At 38.3% G+C, this 18,447-nt stretch overlaps 1 long non-coding RNA gene across 1 annotated transcript in view; it reads right to left on the reverse strand.

Moving 5' to 3' along the window:
* Window positions 1-1,193: 1,193 nt before the first annotated feature.
* LOC130457424 (uncharacterized) overlaps window positions 1,194-18,447 on the reverse strand; it is a 41,871-nt gene continuing 24,617 nt past the window's right edge. The window contains exon 4 of the long non-coding RNA XR_008916636.1: window positions 1,194-1,406. This is a non-coding gene — a long non-coding RNA (uncharacterized LOC130457424). The remainder of the gene's footprint in view (window positions 1,407-18,447) is intronic.

Below are 18,447 nucleotides of genomic sequence, written 5' to 3' on the forward strand. Positions count from 1 at the left end.
TCATCAGATAGATAGATAGATAGATAGATAGATAGATAGATGTATATACATATATATATATGATACTTAACTCTTCTAACCTTCTATTATGGTACTTCAATTCTTTCTTTTTTACTTTTCAATTAGATATATCTACTTCTGAATACGATACATTGAGATCCTCCACTATTACAGTTTTACCATCTATTTTTCCCTATAACTCCTTTAACTTTTCCTTTAAGTACTCAGATGCCATGCTATTTGGTGCATATATATTAACTACTGAAATGCATACCGTCTGTGGTGCCTTTAAGCAAAATGTAGTTTCCTTGCTCATCTCTTTTAATCAAATCAATTTTTGCTGATGTTTTCTCTAAGGCCATGATTGCCACCCTTATTTATCAATCTTGATTGTTCATTTGTGTTCTTTTTAAAATACATATTGTTACATTATGATTTCTAATCCATGAGTTTATCCCATTCACATTCATACTTATAATCTTTAATTTTTTTATTTCTCTTCTTCATGAATAACTGGAAGGATAGTGCAATAATCAATATAAATGGGAAACTTTCCTATGAGAAAGCTTGCAGGCAGTTGGTAATGAAGTTATAGAGTTCAAGAGAAATATTAATATTGGATATATCAATTTGTGCATTGTCTGTATGGAGACAAAAATTGAACCCATGAGAATGAGTATTATTAAGGAAGGGAGCCCAGGACAGAGCTTTGAGGGGCAGTAGCAAGACAATGATCTAACAAAGAGACTGAAAAAGAATACCCAAAAAAGTTAAAAGGAGAGCCAAGACAGAACAGGCCTGGGAGGCATGAGCCCTGGAGAGTGAAACTATTTGGCCTAATGGTGGGCACTCCTAAAACCCCCACCTTTTTAGAGAGAGAAAGTAAATGCCTGGATTGGGAGATGGAAAGATCTGGGAGTAGTAGTGGAACAACAAAAGAGACTGGTTGACCCAGGCTTGATGGAAAATAGAGAACTGAATAAATGGCTCTGTAACTGGAAGAGAAATAAGAGTTATCACATGAGGGAGCAAACATGAACCTAGCATTCAGATCCTGTATGTCTAATGGGAAGAGTGTTTCCTCTATCCAATACCAAGAACAAATTTGTTTCAGAATATCCAATCACTTAGGTAATATGATAAGTCTATATGACTCAATAAGTACCTAAGAAACTGGGCACCAGGGGCCAGAAAGTTCTGTGTATAGCATGGAGTTGAAACTCTAGCAACCCCAAATTTATTGGTTTTTCTAGAGAAGTCTTATCCACAGAAAGGTATTATGAGTCTGGAGAACCATATATATGGACAGTAAATGAAGAAAGTATGTATGTCAATTGTATGATTGTTGGTTTATTATTTTTAAAAATTGTCCTGGAGATTTTTCCTTCATCTTCATCTGAGTTATTCTGAAAAGCAAGGGAAACAAGTTTTAATGCCTGGGTAGATTAGGAAATATCTTTTACAGGAAGTGGTACCTAATCTACATGCAATTTCTTATCTATTTGTTGTTTCCCTTCCAGTTTCATCTACAAACGTTCTTAGGATGCCAAGACCTAGGTGTCAGTCAAGCCACCTGAAATTTCAATTGAGAAGCAGCACACTGTGTAATGGAGAGGATGGATAGAGCCCTATCCTCAGAGTCAGAAAGACCTAGGTTCAAATTCTGCCTCAAATACTTATAAATTGTGTGACCCTAAAGAAAACGAATTTGAGTTTCAGTTTCCTCATCTGAAAAATGGAGAGAGGGCAGGTGGATTGAGAGCCAGGCCTAGAAACTAGAGGTCCTGGCTTCAAAACTGGCCTCAAGATACTTCCTAGCTGTATGATCCTGGGCAGGTCACTTAACCTCCATTGCCTAGCCCTTATTGCTCTTCTGTCTTGGAACCAATGTATTTTATTGATTCTAAGATGGAAGATAAGCATCTATCTCACAAGACTGTGGTGAGGATTAAATAAAATGATGTGCATAAAGTACTTTGTAGACTTTAAAGCATTTGTCAGTAATTTTTTAATTTAGTAAATATTTGTTTATATTTTCTCCTCCATTTCTTAAATTTAATGAGACAATACTGTACAGAGCTTTTGGCTATCTTTCTCACTGATGCTTTGCAAATGAGGCTGTCTTATAAACTAATATTGTCTATATCTCTCTGCTTGGTAAGAAGATTAGGTATTTATTGGCTTGGGTACTTTCTGGATTTTTTTGGAAGACACCATAGTTGTTATATGGTGCTAGATATTTGTATATGTTCCATTATCCTCCTGCCAGATTGTAAACTCCATGAAGACAGAGAATGTATCTTGACAATCTTTGCAAAATCCCAGGCACCAAGCACAGTGCTTGACACAAAGTAGGTGCTTAATAATGGTTATTGATTGAATAGCTGAATAAGTAAATCAATGAATGAATGTTAATCCCTTACATTTCTTTAGTGCTTTACAAGGAATATACCATTCCTTTACTCTTCATAAGAACCCTTTGAAGTTGGCAGAACAAACCCAGCTGAACTATTAACATGTTAAACAATCTCACCAAGTTTGATTAAGTTAGTGATTGAATTTGGATTTAACCTATGAGTTCTCAAATAAAAGCTATATCTGAAACAAATGAAGTTCTGCAGCCAATGAGAATTTTGAAGTGTGAAGCACATTTCAGGGCACTACTATCCCATTTCCTTTGGCCACAGAAATTCTGACCGCTGAGGGAATGTTTTCTTGGGCTATGATATTTGAAAAACATTGTATAATAATACAGTGCACAACAAATGTCTTTGAGCTTCAGATTTTTCTCATCTGCCTTCAATGTACACAGAAATTCATCCAAGAAAATGTTTCAAGGCCAATTAACTCCTCCTGGGGTTTCAAGCACAGAGCTATGATTTAAATGTAACCTATGCTTTAAGCCTAGAATTTGTATAAGACTCTCCTCATTGGTAGACAGAACAAAATTAATGCTCTCTGCCTGCATGAAGGGCAGAGCTGGCTAGAACCTGGAACTGTGAGTTGCCTCCCTGGAAACAAGAAGACAGAAACCAAAAGAAAAATCTCTCGTCTCCCACACTCTCACCAATCCTGCCACTCATGGTGCTCTCCACCAAAGGAAAGAATCTTATGCCAGAATTGATCCCCAAGTTATATAAATAATGAAAATCCTCTAAAAGTTAATTCATTTTGTTAGATTTGATCCAAAATGAGTCTTAAATATGTAATATATTGAGAGAAATAAAGAAATCTTAGTTCTACAGTGAATTCTTATTTGTTGAATTATTGAACCACATACATGGAGACTAGGAACAAGTTGAATCTTTTCCATAGGATAATGGAATCTTTTGAGTTGGAATCCTCAGAGAGGATTTAATCCAATTTACCGAAACATTTGCTAAGCACTACTAGTACAAGTGCATTAAATACCTACTATGTTAAGCACTGGAAACACCTAGAGGTAAAAACCAAATAGTCCCTGCCCACAAGCAGTTTGCATTGTACTAGAGGAATACAACAATCATCAGAGAAAGAAAAAAAGAAAATCTATACCAAGACAAAAAGAACACTAGCCATTTGGGGAATCCAGAATAAGACTTGTGTCAAAGTGGTACCTGAGCAGAAAATAGATATCTAAGAGATCCAGATGAAGAGAAAGAGCACTCCAGAAAATGGGGATAGTCTGGGAAAAGACAGAGACACAAGAGATGTCAATGTCATGGACAGGGAATTACTAGTAGGTCAGTTTGACTAAGGTAGAAAATGAATGAGGGAGAATAATATGTAATAAGGCTGGAAAGGAAGGTAGGCTACTTTGGAGAAGTTTCTATGTCAATCTAAGGAATCACTTTGAGGAAATCTGAAACAACTAGAGCTGTTGGAGTCAGATTTGTGTTTTGGAGATAATAGTATGATGCATCTTAGAGATCTTCCTGGAGCACTAAGAAATTCAATGGCTTTGAAGGGCAGCTAGGTGGCTCAGTGGCTTGAGAACCAGGATTAAAGACAAGAGGTCCCAAGTGGAAATCTGGCTTCAGATATCTCCTAGCTATGTGACCCTGGACAAGTCTCAATCCCCATTGCCTAGCCATTAACCATTCTTCTACCTTGGAACCAATACACAGTATTGATTCTAAGATTGAAGGAAAGACTTTTTTTTTTAAGAAGTTAAATGACTTGCTCAGGCTCTCTAACTTAGAGGCCAGCTCTCTGCCCACTATATCCTACTGGATCTAGGAATACAAATCGCAAAGTCACCGTGAATAGTGGTCCCAAAGATTGAAATAATGAAGTCCGAAGGAAGAAAAAGTTTGGGGTGAAAGATAATAAGCATAGTTTGTAATACCCTGGAGTTCTGGGGGGCAATGTGGCATTCAGGTACAGACATGCTGGAAAGGGGTTATAGATGTAAATTCGATACTCAAACGAGAGAGATCAAACCTAGAGAGATTTGGGGGACATCTGCCAAAAGGGGAAGTCTAAAACCATGGGAAGTAAATGAAATTGCCAAGGGAAAAAGCAAAGAGAAGAGAGAAGCCCTAGAGCAGCTGGTCCTTAAGACAGGTCTACATTATAAGTTTAGGAAAGCTGATGAAAACAGTGGAGAAGTGTTTTGTAATACAGCATTGGTCAATGAGGGCACAGACCTGGGAATATCCACGTTTGGTTGTTTCTGGAAGTGTGTAATGATGAGAAATGAAGTGACATGGCTCCTTAGTTCAACATGTTCAAGCATTGTGTAACTGCTACCTGTCTGTTTATTGTATGGGGAAGAAAAGCCTTTTGATTGGCTGCTGAGCCAGAACTGTTTGTGCTCACAAAAGACATTAACCAGCCAAATTAGGACACTCTTTTTCCTGGTGGTGCCTGAGGAAAGGACTCTTGAAAGCCTCCAGAAAGAGTAAGAGAGACAGAGAAAGAAAACAGAGCAAGAGAGAGACAGAGATGCCCTTCCAATTACTCTTCCCCACTTGGACCAGCTGATGGTTCTAAGAATAGCATGGCTGCTTTTCTATCTCTGTTCTACATTTCTTCCTCTTAGGTGAAGGAGTGTGGGAAACAGCCACAAACTTGTGATCTTTAAAGGGTCAGAAGAGTAAGCCACTAGATGTCCAAGAACTATAGTCCTTAACAGACTTTGCCAGAAGCTGAACCCAGCCCTGGAAAGTGCCCTGCTTGACTCAGACCAGCAGCACAACTCACAGAAGTAAACCAGACGGGAAGAAGTCTTTGTAGCAACCACTTTTATCACTCCCCCTAAGGATTGAGGAGGTAGAAAGGAGAGCATTCCCTTAGCATTGAAGGAAAATACTTTGTAACCTCTGTGTTTGTTACATAGTTTCAGTAAACATCCCCTTAGTAAAAGCTCACTCTTCATTGTTAAAATGATAGTGGGCAGGGGTCAGGGGTAGCTAGGTAGCTCAGTGGATTGACAGTCAGGACTAGAGATGGGAGGTCCTGTGTTCAAATCTGGCCTCAGACAATTCCTAGCTGGGTGACCCTGGGCAAGTCACTTGACCCCCATTGCCTAGCCCTTACCACTCTTCTGCCTTGGAACCAATACACAGTATTAATTCCAAGATGGAAGGTAAGGGTTTTAAAAAGAGTGATAGTGGGGCACTATTCAATTATATAAATTATATTGCGGAGATACTAATTAATTGAAGAGTGATGTCACAGAGAATGTACCACAGTGGAGGCTCAAGTCAATAAGATTAGAAAGACACACCAATCATTCATGGATACTCTCAGGATCCCAAGAGGAAGCTGTAGCCCTCTTTTGAGGGCTTAAATTGTGGAGGTTAGTTAAGAGCTCCCAGAGCCTTCATAGGCTACATTTTAAAGAAGTAAAAGGAAAGTCAGAGAATGTTTATCTTAAAAACACAGGCAGATAGATAAGAGTATCTAAAGAATGAGATGTTCAGCAATGCTAAAGGATTCAGAGCAGTCAAGGCAGATGCAATCTGAAAAATAAAGAGACCATGGGATTTGGAAATGTAAAGGGTTGTTTGGTAGAAATTGGTTAAGTGCATTAGGTTGAAAGGATGAACTATTGTTTGGGTCTCTGAATGTATCTCCCACATAGATGCAAACATAGTCTATACTGGTAAAGCCTTATTAGCATTGTGATAATTTGATCTGTTTAGAGCATTGATCCTCTTTCTTCTGGTCATCTAAAAGGGAACAGAAAGATCTGCTGGGACCTTTCAGGCTGATAGATCCAAAGAGATCTGAGCCCAAGCAGAAACTAGAATTCAGTCCATTGACCTATATGTGAATGTCTGTGTATGCTACATAGTATATAAAAAGTGAATGAAAAAAAATATAAGATAAACTTAAATACAAAATAGTTTGGTAGGAAGAATATTAGCCTTTAGGATGATTAGAAAGGTCTCTTGCAAAAGAAGGCACTTGAGCTGCACTTCAAGGGAAGAAAGAGATCCTTTTATAAAAATATTAAGTTATTTCCATGGTGACATGATTCATGTTCTCTCCCTCCCTTCACCCCTCTCCCTCCCCTCCCAGAGTTGACAAGTAACATATACATAAAATCACTCAAACCCATTTCCATATTATTTCTGTAAGTGATTCTTTAAAATCAAAACCCCAAATCACATACTCATATAAACAAAGTAATTAACCACGTGTTTGAAGAAGGAGATCCTATGAGGCAGAAATAAGAATGAAAAATATTCTAGGAATGTGAGATGGTCATTCAAAGGCACAGAAATGGGAGTTACAGCAACTTATGTCAGGAAGAAAGGGGAAATTTCAGTATAGTTTGGCTCTATTGACGTAGACTCCAAGAGCAGGAAACAACAGCCAGTAAAAATCGAAAGACAAGTTGGGACCAAGTTGAAAATGCCTTTAAAAGTTACACAAATTACCCACTTTCTGGCAGCAATATAATGAAATCTGGGTGAAGATTATAATGCAATAAAAATGGTCACTGGCTTAGGGACAACAAGCAAAAGACACAGACCCAAGCAGAGATTTAATGAATTTTTTTTAATAGGCAATGGGGGTTAAGTGACTTGCCCAGGGTCACACAGGTTGGAAGTATCTGAGGCCAGATTCAAACCCAGGACCTCCCATCTCTAGGCCTGGCTCTCAATCTACTAAGCTACCCAGCTGTTAACAATGAATTCTTAAATGAATGGGTCAAAATAGAAATCATACAATGAATAATTATGTGAAAGAAATTTAAAATGATGAAACCAAAATTTCTGAGCTACAGCTTAAAGGAATGGAATTCACAAGGAGGAAGCCATGAGAGCAAGGGAACTGTGTAAAAGGTCAAAGGTCATTAGAATCCTGAGGGAGGGGCTGTTGGGTGAGCCCAAGGGACAATCTGCAAAAGTCTGTGCTTGGCTTCTGGAAAGAACAGGAGCCACCAGAGAAGATTCTCTTGGAAGAGCAGATATTCCCCGGCTGTTTCCCCAATGCCTCATTGAACCCAGCAGCCTAACCATCTTGCTTTGAACTGAAGAGGGATCCGTGTGAAGTGATCAGCAGTCGGCTTCTCAAGGGGTTTCACCCTGAGAGGAGCTGGGACCACTGGAGACCGCTCTCTCCCTTCTTGGGCCTGCTTACTTGGAGACGATCATCATTTCTCTTAGAATATAGAATAGAAGAAAAGCTTAGAATAGCAGAATTCCATCTTTAGGCAGTGAGGGCAAAGACAAACCCTAGCTTTAGCTGGGCCTAGAAAGGGCTCAACTGATTGATCTTCATTCCCATGAGGGGATCCCTCTTCCCCCACCTTTCCTTGTTATTCACTATTAAACCAAACTTCCACAACAGAACAAACGCAGTCAGATCGGTGGGAGAAGGGCTATTGGGAGGGAGATCTCTATTAGATCCAGGTGAAGCCAAATCCTGGGTGGAAAGTCATTGATCTTCCTCCGGGGAGGGCTTTGAGCAGAAGGGGCATTCAGGGGGCTTAGGCTCCACAAAGTTACCTCAAGGGCCGCCATTTCTCCACTCCTGTGGTGTTCCCTAACCTCTGCATTTCTCTGTGCCTCCACCTTGCCCTACAGGGCCGGAGGGCAGCCATAGAGGGAATACCCATAGGGGTGAGCTCACCAACTCATTCTGACTAATCATTATATCATCACCCCAGGGGTACCCCCCCTCTTTCCCTTTAAAAGTTTGGCCCAGCCAGCCAGGTTCCTAACCTACATAGTCAAAACTTGGGAAGTCACAAAGCAAGAGGTGATCATGGAGAAGTTGAGGCCTACTCACAAGGGAAACCAGTGTGGGAGTAGGAGGTAGCCATCTTGAAGCAAGTTTCTCAGTCAGAGCTGAAATCTGCCTGGCAACAAATCTGCCAATTGGAATATTCCAGTCTCTCTGAAGCAAGCGATGCTCTTAAAGTGGTAGGACATCAAATCCCATTTTACTGAAAAAAGCCTCTCAGATACAACAACAGTAACTAAGTTGAGAGTGACCATGGGATATATAGCACTGATGTGTCAGTCCATACTCTTGTACTACAACTTTTTTTTCATGCTGATACCGGATTACATTTACTTCCTTCTGAATTTATAGGAGAGTTTCCAATGCTTAAGATAGGATTTGACAGATTCATATCATTTGTAGCCACCATCGCAGGAGTATTTTTTTCACTGATGCAGCTCTATTACTTCATAAAGAAATGTGAGAATGGTAATTGGTGAAAAGGCAGAGAACAATGACTTAAAGATAATATAATGGCTATGAGGGAGGAAATAACTCAACTGAGACAAATGGCGGACTTGCCTGAGGAAAAGGACAAAAGCAATACAAACAAGCAAACACACAATACCACACCCTGAGGTATTGGGGAACAAGCCAGGGAATATCTGTTCTTCCAGGAGAATCCTCTCTGGTGGCTCCTGTTCCTCCAGAAGCCAAGCACAGACTTTTGCAGATTGTCCCTTGAGCTCACCCAACAGCCCCTCCCTCAGGATTCTAATGACCTTTGACCTTTTACACAGTTCCCTTGCTCTCATGGCTTCCTCCTTGTGAATTCCTTTCCTTTAAGCTAAAGCCATCCTGAGGAGAAAAAGCACATTAACAAAATAGAAAAAGAGAGGCTTAACTAACTGAATATACATTTTTTAAATTAGAAAGTTAACAAAGAAATAAACCTCAAATAAGCATGGAACAAGAGATATTAAAAATTGAAAGAGAAATAGATAAATTTGAAAATGTTTAAACCCCACAGAAATGATAAATAACACAAAAAGCCAGTTCTTTGGAAAGACTAATGAAATGGCTAAAATTGGATCCAATCTGATTTTTAAAAAACACAAGGATAGAAAAATCAATGAAATAGCAAATGAGCAAGGTGAAATCACAATAAAACCAGAAGAAAAAAATGATCTTCAGTACAGTTATATGCTAACAAAAGATGTGCTACCATGAGCAGCTAGGTGGCATAGTGTACAGAATACCTTATCTGAAGTCAGGAAGTTCTGAGTTCATATCTGGCTTTAGATTCTTAAGAGCTGTGTGATCCTAAGCAAGTCATTTAGCCTTGTTTGCCTCAGTTTCCTCATTTGTAAAATGACCTGGAGAAGGAAATGGCAAACCTCTCCAATACCTTTGCTGTAAGAAAACTCCCAAAGAGTTAGAAACAATTAGATAACAAGGAAAATGACTAAACAATCAAAACATGTTAACAAAACTGTGAACATAAGAGAAATAGAGGAATATCTTAAAAACTAAAAAATACTTAAGCTATCAGAAGACCAGATACAGATCCTAAATAATCTAATCTCAGCAAAGGAAATAGAGCCAGCTATTAAGGAACTGTCAAACAGAACAATGACAACAACAACAACAATTTCTGCTAGATCCACAGGAGAATTCAATTAAACTTTTAAAGCATAATTAATATCCATACTTCACAAATTATTCTCAAAAATGAGAGGGAAAATGCTCTACCAAAATCCTTTTATGAGATAAATCTAATCCTAATACCTCAACAAAGGAAAGATAAAACACAAAAGGAGAAGGATAAACCAACATTATAAATACTGTCTCAACAATTTTAAATTAAATCCTGTCAAACTAAGTACATTTGTTACTAGGCTATTATGAATATTTTTCCAATTTTTTATTCCAATAGAGACTAGAGGAGAAAATAGAATCTTACTTAACAAGAAATCAATCTAGCAAGGTAAAAAAAAGTTTATATTTGATCCTAAATTCAAAAGGAAGCCCCTTTAGTTGATTGATCAGGATATTTAAATGGTTAAATCTATTCTTAAGGAAATTTACTAGCAGCAGTTTATATGATGGAGTGCAATGGTAAGAGATTTGAGACAAGAGAAATTATTGGAAATAATTAAGGCTTTTGATTTAATCTAAGTTAAAGGATTTACAGAAGAACAGCTAAAAAAATCTGTCTTTTCTTCCCTCCTCCCCCTCTCCACTCCCCTTTTAATTGTACCAGGAAAAGAAGAGCAGCGTAGGCACACCTGAAAGGTTTCTTTATGTACTGCTGTAAATGATGGTAGAGAGCAATGCTTACAAAACCACGTAGCTTTTCCGCGTAGGGATTCTGCTTTGTCCAATCAGCTTCTAACATCTAAAGTGCTCACCTCTGATGAGGACAACAGTAGCCAGTCTTGCCAGGATTGTCAGCTCTCTCAAAAGACTTAGCCCAAAATACGCAGACCCTCTTTTCTGATTTTCTTCCTCTCTCCTCAGGCAACATGAGGAAGTTGGCGTGCTGTAAGCCTTCCTTTCAAGTATATTCTGCGTCTGAAAAAGTCTTGGGATCTCTGACTTCTCATTTTCTTTCTTCATCTGATCATTTCTTGTCTCCTAAAGCCTCAAAGCAGGATCTCCTCCTGAATAGTCATCGTCCACCTCTAACTCAGGTTGAAAATCCCAACATCCATAATTCTTTGGGGCTTGATACAAACAAATCACATGCCATTTCCCCCATATTTGTTTCTCAAACAGCTCTGTGATTTATAGTTTCCAAACTGAAACCAGTAGTGCACAAATGAGTACACAATGCGCTGCAATTATCCCTAAGTCATCACTATTCCTCTGAGCCACCTCCCTACAGAGCAGTCTATGATCCTTCTCCTCAAATATTTTACTGAGCTGCACTTCTTCTCAAACTGAATTTTATAAATTTGGGATACAAATTTTCTTTGCCCATTTCAGCAAACAAAATGTCTATAGATCAAAGGGACAGAACCTTGCATGCTCTTTACAGTGAGCATTTTCAGTCCTCTACAAATTAAAAACCTGGGATAAGCAAAGGCATGCAAATAGCATATAACAGAAAAAGACAAATCTGTTACATAATCAGAATATTTTGCATTGGATTAATACAAAATAATTTTTTCTCATTTAAGATATTCAATAAATATTAAATATGGAGGCAAAAGTAAAGATTTTCATTCATAATATATATTTATAGTATTATATTACTAGCAATTATATTAACAAATATTAGCAAATAAGCAACCAAGTGTATCACTCACATGAAACCAACAAATATATGAAAATATAACAATTATATATGCTAACAGAATATATAAGATATATATGTTGAAGATTACATAAAAACTTATACAGTCAACATTTAATAAACAGTAAAATATATATACATATATATATACATACATATATATATATATATATTTAACGCTTACCTTCCACCTTGGAATCAATACTATATGTTGGTTCCAAGGCAGAAAAGCAATAAGAACTTTGAAATAGGAGATAGGTGATTTGACTTGCCCAGGGTCACACAGCTAGGAAGTGTCTAAGTCCACATGTGAATCCAGAACCTTCTCTCCAAGCGCAACTCTCAATCCACTGAGCCACATAGTTACCCTCAGTTAAAATATATTTCTTTTTTATTTCTTTTTTTTCTTTATTCAAAGATAATTTCTTTTCCCTATTACATGTAATAATTTTCAACATACATTTTCTAAAATTATAAGATCCAAATTGTCTTCCTCCCTCTATTCCCTCCCCCTCATGGAGATGGTAAGCAATTGGATCTGGTTTGTAAATGTATTATTATGCAAAACATACTTCCATATTGGTCATTGCTGTAAGAAAATATTCATATAACCCCAGGGGCAGCTGGGTAGCTGGGTGAATTGAGAGTCAGGCCTAGAGACAGGAAGTCCTGAGTTCAAATCTGACCTCAGACACTTCCTAGCTATGTGACTCTGGGCATGTCACTTAATCCCCATTGCCTAGCCCTTATTACTCTTCTATTTTAGAACATATACATAGTATTGGTTCTAAAACAGAAGGTAAGGGTTTATACTACTAGATCTGTATCCTAAAGAGATTTTTTAAAAGGGGGAAAGTACCTGTTTGTGAAAAATGTTTATAGCAGCTCTTTTTGTGGTGGAAGAATTAGAAACTAAGGAAATGTCCATCAATTGGAAATGGCTGAACAAGTTGTGGTATATGATTGTGACAGAATACTACTGTGCTATAAGAAATGATGTGAAGAATGATTTAAGAAAGGCCTGGAAGGACCTACATGAATTTCTGCAGAGTGAAATGAGCAGAACCAGGAGAACATAGTACACTGTAACTGCAATATTATATGAGGAACATTTATGAATGACTTAGCCATTCTTAGCAATACAGTGATCCAAGAAAATCCTCAAGGACTCATGATGAAAAATGTCATCTGCCTCCTGAGAAAGAACTTATGGAGTCTGGATGCTGCCTGAGATATACTATTATTTTATTTCTCCACTTTTCTTTAGAGTTCTCTTTCACAAAAGGACTAATATGGAAAGATGTTTTACACTATTACACATTTTTTATCATCTTTATCATCTTGGGAGGGAGAGAAGGGAAGGGGGGGTGAGAATTTGGCTTAAACTTAAAGAAAATGAAGATAAAATTGTTTTTATGTAATTGAGTTTAAAAATAAAATATTAATAATTTTTTAAAAGAAGATAAGGGTTTAAAATATATATCTCTAAATAAACTATAAATAAACTAATGTAAAAAATGATATGTTTTGATCTGCATCTGACTCCAATAGTTCTTTTTTTGGAACTGGATAATATAAAATATATTTCAAAACAATGATATAAAACACAGAGAAATCTGCATACATTGCACATTGCCATTATAGAATAGTGTTTGGTGAGTTATCATCCCCCTGGTTTTATCTGGTAAATTGTTTAGGTAACTCTAATCACCTTCATAGTTTTGATACTCCTACCCTGAGTTTCTAAATGTCCAGATTATTACTAACACGCAAAATTCGCAAATGAGAGGTTTAGAAGGTATCTCGTCAAGACTGAACTTGATCTATATAACTCTACAAAGCTTGAAGTACTGGGTTTTGGAAATAAGAAGTCATTGGTGACTTTTGAAAGACCAATTTCTGAAGATGCTAGGGAGGTAGTAAGTTTGTAAGGATTTAAGGGTGTGGATAGTAAACAAATATAAGCATGAGGTATAGATTGTTTTTGTTTTTCCAAAAAAGTTTAGCAATGAAGGGGAAAGGAGATATGGGATGACAACTGGAGGGGAAAGAAGGGTCAACAGAAACCTTTTTTTAGGGGGTGGATGTAATGTGTAGATAGATAGAAAGGAGCTAATGGATAGAGAGATTGAAGATACAATAGAGAAAGGTACTATAACTGCTACAATTAGTTCTTCAAGGACATGGAAGACATTCAGATCAAGGATAAAGATAGAGGGATTCACTTTATTAAGGAGCACAAATCCATTGTCTTCTCTGAACAAAGTAAAGAAGGAGAATATGATGATGCTGAAAAGTTCTAAGTAATGAAGCAATGGGCAATGAGGAAGCTCAGTCAGATGGTCTTCTCAATGAAATAGGAAGTTAGGTTAGCTACTATAAGCGCAGGGATTAAAGGTAGAATCAGAGAGGAGAAGGAAATTAAAGAACTGGGGCAATCACTACGGGAAATGAGACAAGTCTGATCAGAAAGGGTAAAGAAGAGCTGGTGAATAGCAGTGGGTAATCAGCTAAGATTATGTGATAAAAACTTGTAGTAAATGGCATAAACTCAATTTCTTGATTTTTCTCCTGTGATACCTAACAATCTTGGAGTAGCAAGAGAGAAATAGGATAGTACGAGTTATCCAGGTCAGGAAGAGCAAGTTGGGAGTGGGGATCCAGCAAGGGATTCTAGGTTAGTATCTGGATAAATATGAGAATAACTGACAAAGTTATTGAAACCAGAGAGCAGGAGATGAGCTGCGAGAACTCTGAAAATGTTCTTCACATTTCTCCCAATTCAAATAAAGACATTTTATCATCATGACTCTTTCTGTCTTCATAACTTCTGGGGTTTTTTTCCTCTTACTAAAAGCTAGATTATTAGCACACTCAGGCTTTATATAAACTACATGTTGTTACAAGGGAATCACTTTAAAAGACTGATATATATTAATTTAAGGTCGCCAAGGAATTCAGCTATGTAATTCCTAAATGAAAACTCAAGTTTGCAGTCAATCTTTTATGGAGTTTAATTACAATAGGAGGAAGAAAGGAATTAGAGATAGAGAGAGAGAAAAAGGGAGAGAAAGGAATAGGGCTTAAATACCCCTTCTGTTTAGGCTGGGCCAAAAGGCCCAAGCCCTTAGATAGCTGGGGCAAAGAAAGGAGATCAGTCCCTATTACTCACGTGACCAAAATGGAGAAACAGTCTCAGAGGCCCTCACCTTCAGCTTCCTTCAGAGCAAGCTTCTCAGAGTACACTGCCACCACTCCAATCAACTCCTCAACCACCTCAAGTCTTCAGCTCCTCCTATCTTTAAGGAAACCATCCAAGTTCCTCCCCTCAGTTCTCCCATCTACCAATCACTGTCCATCAATTTCCCTGTGCCAATGGAGGCTCTAGCTTAACCCAGGACCGCCCAGAGGCTTTGCACATGTCTGTTGAAGGTCATATTTTCAAATGATTAAATCTTTGCTCCTTTGCTACAGCCCTTTCTAAATCCTGTTAACCTGAGTAGGGTAGAGATTGGAATAATTAAATTTTGATCTAGGCTGCAGCCCTTACTCAATCCTGTTAAGACTGAATAGGGTGGAGATTGATTCCAAGTATCTCCATTGTATCAATTCTAAAATCAATCATGACTCAAAGAAATTCCTGTTCTATGCTTAAGCATAGGTCAAAGTCCTTTCCATTGTTCAGCAAAAGGTTTCTGTCCTAAAGTAATCTTAAGAAGGGAAGAGAAGGAACCTCCCATGCCAATGGGGTTCCCATTCCAATAGACTATCAGTAAGAAATTTTCCAAGTATGAAATATCCCAATGGTGAAATTTCCAACATTTATAAGTCTAAGGAATTTTGAGGTTTACAATGTAACAGGTAGGAGTCCTATGATTAGTACTAGTCAAGGCCATGGGTATATGGTGATCCCTCAAGCACTTCAATACCTACTATTAATTTCCCATGTTCTTATCTTATGATGGATTTAACCTCTGGGTCCATTCTCCTCGGACCACATCCCTCCATTTCTTCCCTTTGTTGCATACTACGTAAATCAAAAGCCTCTAGAATAGAATGGTTATCTTAATAAGAAGTATAATTGAATTATATACACAGTAAAAAATGGAAGCAGCAACTGGATATAGTATTGACATTGTGTTCAATCTCAGATCTGACCTTTTTGGTTAGGAAAAAAAAAAAACTCATTCAGGCTAATGTCCACTTCTCTTTTCATACTCTTAGTCATGGCTCAGGAACAGGAAAGAAAACAAACCTGGAAATCAGTGTCCTATGATAGCTTTCCTGTCACCCAGTAAAAGTAAAGCAAAATGGGGCAACTATGTGGCTTAGTGGATAGAGTAACACACCTGGAAATCTGGGAGGTCCTTGGCTCAAATGTGGCCTCAGACCCTTCATAGCTATGTGACCTTGGGCAAGTCACCTAACTCCCATTACCTAGCCCTTACTACTCTTCTGACTTGAAACCAATACACAGTATTGTTTCTAAGATAGAAGGTAAGGTTTTAAAATATATGTATATAAAATTGCAACTTTTCACTCACTCACTCTTTTCCCCAATATAACCTTCCCTTATAACAAATAGTCAAGCAAAATATACACCTTTGCCATATTTGAAAACTAAGTACCTCGTTGGGCAGCCCACATCTTTCTTCTGAAAGGTGGGAGCATATTTCATCAGCAACATTCTAATATCACATTTGGTCACCCAACAGATCAAAATTCTGAAGGTCTTGATGATATTTCCTTTGCATTGTGGTCACTCCATAAATTGTTCTCTTGGTTCTGCTCATTTTGTTATTCTGGACTGTATCAGTGCAAATAAGACTTCTCAAGTTTCTCTTAATCCTTCCTATTTGTCATTTTTTACAGTAGTAGTGTTCCATTATGTTCATAGATCATAATTTGTTCAGTCAAACAACGAGTACCTATTGTGTTTTTTTAGGTTTTCCCTACAACAAAAAGGCTATTATAAAATTTTTACACATATAGGATCTTTCTGCCTGTATTTGACTTCCTTAAGCAATGACGTGCCAGAGCTTTCTCATTTTAACTCTGTAAGGGTTAAAATAGGGGTTTTGACAAAATAAGAGAGCAGCTTTTAATAATGTAAGTTTTAATGAGAATATAGTAAAGTTGTAAGTTAATATTATCCCTTTAAGCCAGAGAAAAGAAAACTTCTAGCAGCTTTTAAAAATTAACAATTTAGTTTAATTAAAATAGAGATAGTAAAAGGATAGAGTAAAATGAATAAAGTAAAGGAGGGAAATATAGGAAAGAGGTAGAGAAAGAAATTTCCTAATATCTATACTAGTTATCTTATAACTATCTATAATTGCCTATAATTACTGTGTAACACTGCCTGTAACTATTGCTAATAACACCCACCCCACAAAGTTCCAACCTAATCAACACCAACCCAATCAGTGTTTAATCCAACCCCAATTAGATCTGTCAACAAAGACCAGCCACCTTCCAAAAAGTTCAGGGAAAGGAAAAAAAAATCTAACAGCCCAAACCAAAAACCAAAAATCCCAAAGGCGAGAAGCCCTCTAAAGGCTAAAGCTAAAAAACCCTCTCAGTAAGTTCAGGCCCACCTTTATATACCAGCAACTAAATGTCAACCACCAACTCACGCACAGCAGCCAACTTCCCTGCAGCTGCCAGCCCTAACTATCAGCATCTGACAGCCCTGACCAACTGACTCTGATTCAGCAGGGGGCTCCCTGGTTCCTATTTCCTGTCACTGTGAACTGATTAATCCCTACACATCTCGATGGAAAGAGGACCTCCAGGTCCCCTGTTAAATTAAAAAAGGAATAAAGAATTCCTTTTTGCAGCTCTCAGCAAATCATGGCTTGATATATTGTTTTGCTAACTGTCTGCAGATAAAAAGTGATAAAGAAAATATTAATAATGCAGATTAAACATAAAAGTGTGTCCTGAGATCATTTTTTTCAGAAAACTATTTATTAAGTATATACCAGCACACTCCATTTAAGATCTCTAACTAGTAGTTGTATTGACAGGTCAAAGATTATGTACAGTTGACTTCTAGTCAAGATGGCAGCTTAGAGAAAGCTAAAGTTCAGAGCTCCAGAAACTCTTCCTTACCAATCTCAAACTGAATGCTCCTAGGGCACCGGAACTCAAAACAAACAACAGAATAGACCCCGGGAACACTCCTCCTGGACCTGGATCAAAAGGTACGGCCCCCCAAAAGTCAGAAACCAAGATCACTTGGATCTAAGGGGTAGGCAAAAGGAAGGTCCCAGGACCCATCCCCCTCAACCCAGAGCACTGAATCCGAGGCAGCAGCAGGAACCTCAGGGCAGGCAAAAGGGCCTCGGGAGCCAGCTATTCTGAAGGCCACATCCTGAAAACAAGCTGAGCCAGTCGAGGGGGCACCCAGACAGCAGGGAAACAGAGAGAGACGGGAGGGAGCCTGTAGCCCCCTAACCAGATCCTTCCATCTGAGTCTCACCAAAGGTCCCTGCCTCAGGGCATACTCAGTCTGAGGTTAATCCTATCGACAGCCCTTGGAGCTCCTGGAGGCCACAGCACCTCCCCCTCAGAGTGCAGGCTCCTCTGGCCAGCAAAGGCATTGAAATACATCTGAGAGTGTCAAGCCAGGCACAGAGCATAGAAGTAAGGCAACAGAGAAGCATTGGGAGGGAACTGAGGAGGGTAGTAACACCGAAACACCAGCAATTCCAGGCTTCTTGGGGAAGACAGACAATTTGCCTGGGGCTAAATCCACTGAAAACCAGACAGATAACAGAAGAGCCAGCCCCCCTCACTCAGATAGAGATGGCAAATAGCACAGAAGCAAAAAAGCCTCAAAACAACAGGAAAAACAAGAAGGGAGCAACTTTGCACACATTCTATGGAGCAAAAATACAAAATACAGAGGAGATAGAAGAGGAAACACAAGCAAATGCGCCAAAACCTTCCAAAGGAAATGGAAACTCTCCACAAACTTTTGAAGA

The sequence above is a fragment of the Monodelphis domestica genome, chromosome 2 (assembly GCF_027887165.1).
Source record: "Monodelphis domestica isolate mMonDom1 chromosome 2, mMonDom1.pri, whole genome shotgun sequence".
NCBI lineage: Eukaryota > Metazoa > Chordata > Mammalia > Didelphimorphia > Didelphidae > Monodelphis > Monodelphis domestica.